Here is a 1,588-nt window from a genome sequence, read left to right as displayed (position 1 = left end):
GGGTCAGAGAGAGAGAGATGGGTCAGAGAGAGAGAGACAGGTCAGAGAGAGAGAGACGGGTCAGACAGAGAGACGGGTCAGAGAGAGAGACGGGTCAGAGTGAGAGACAGACAGGTCAGAGAGAGAGACAGGTCAGAGACAGACAGGTCCTTACATTTGTTCTCAGTTCCGTCCAACTCCAACATGAACTTGTCGATCTTCTCCTGCTCAACAACACTGAATTTCTGGAAAGACACAGGAAGAGACAGAAACAGGTAGAGAGAGAGACAGGTAGAGAGAGAGACAGGTTAGTGTTCAGGCCTGTAGCCCCCCCCCCCCCCCCCCCCCCCCGTGATTGGATCACTCTGACGTCCTGTAGTTACCTTCTCCAGCAGCTTGGGGGCGATGTCCTTGTTTATATGACCCACAGCCTTCAGAGTTCCTGCAGACAGACAGACAGACAGACAGACAGACAGACAGACAGACAGACAGACAGTCAGACAGACAGACAGTCAATCCACACGCACACATCTAAGACCTTCCAGGACCTTCCAGGACCTTCCAGGACCAGCCTGGAAAAGTCAAACCTGCGTCCTACCTTTGCCCAGGTAACGGGACTTGTCTCCGTCACGGAGCTCAAGGGCCTCATGGACTCCAGTGGACGCACCGCTGGGGACAGCTGCCCTGAAGTGACCTGAGAGACAGACAGGCAGACAGACAGACAGGTTTAGTATGTTATACAGAGACAGTAGAAGAACAGACTCAGACTCTGATTGGACGATGGAGGATCTGGTCTCACCCTTGGCGGTCCACAGGTCCACCTCCACTGTGGGGTTTCCTCTGGAGTCCAGAATCTCCCGGGCGTGAATCTTAGTGATGGACATCCTGACTGAGGGAGGGACACAGAGGATCAGAGGTCTGTGAGGACCGGACCGGACCCTGTCCTACACGGGTCCTGTCCTCGGATCAGGGGACCCGTCTAAGGCTCGTTAGAGCGGGACAGAAACCGTCCCTGGGATAATGACAGGGACCCAGACCAAAACCCTGTCCTACGAGTCTCAGGACCCAGTCCAAGCACGTTCAGGACCCTGTTCTGTGACAGAACCTGGTCCTGGAGTCACTGGAACAGGATCACGAGGACAGACCAGGACCCGGTCCAGATGTCTCTGTCCCACAGTTAGAGACAAAAACTAGAAGAAGAAAAATCTTTTTCTTCCTGTGACCTTCAAAATAAAAACCAACACTCCTGAACCAGAGGTCAAACTGTGTGTGTGTGTGTGTGTGTGTCTGTGTGTGTGTGTGTCTCTGTGTGTGTGTGTGTCTGTGTGTGTGTGTGTCTCTGTGTGTCTCTGTGTGTGTATGTGTGTGTGTGTGTCAGACCTGCTGCAGAGATCCTGTGTAACGCCATGATGCCTCCATGACAGCAGGCAACAAGCTCTGTCCCCTCTCAGACCACGCCCACCCCCTCCCGCACAGCCAATCACAAAGCTGCTCTCATGACAGGCGGCTAATGGGACCAAGAGGAGAGAGGGAGATACCATTCTGGTGCCAGAGGGGGGGGGGTCCTCCAGAGAGAGTTATTAATACAGTAAGGCTGGTGAGTAAAACC

At 53.8% G+C, this 1,588-nt stretch overlaps 1 pseudogene across 1 annotated transcript in view; it reads right to left on the bottom strand.

The window, feature by feature from the left end:
• The window catches only part of LOC111651925 (beta-enolase-like), a 4,415-nt pseudogene extending 3,480 nt beyond the window's left edge, over positions 1 to 935 (bottom strand). The window contains exons 1-4 of the transcript XR_015436984.1: positions 779 to 935; positions 578 to 673; positions 363 to 421; positions 109 to 224 (exon numbers count right to left, since the gene is read on the bottom strand). The product of XR_015436984.1 is annotated as a beta-enolase-like (transcript). The remainder of the gene's footprint in view (positions 1 to 108; positions 225 to 362; positions 422 to 577; positions 674 to 778) is intronic.
• Positions 936 to 1,588: the final 653 nt, after the last annotated feature.

The sequence above is a fragment of the Seriola lalandi genome, unplaced genomic scaffold (genome assembly GCF_002814215.2).
Source record: "Seriola lalandi dorsalis isolate HSWRI2012SDOR001 ecotype SW California unplaced genomic scaffold, Sedor1 jcf7180002053857, whole genome shotgun sequence".
NCBI classification, from domain to species: Eukaryota; Metazoa; Chordata; class Actinopteri; order Carangiformes; family Carangidae; genus Seriola; species Seriola lalandi.
Note: the sequence above shows the minus strand (reverse complement) of the source record. Positions and strands in the feature narration are given on the sequence as shown.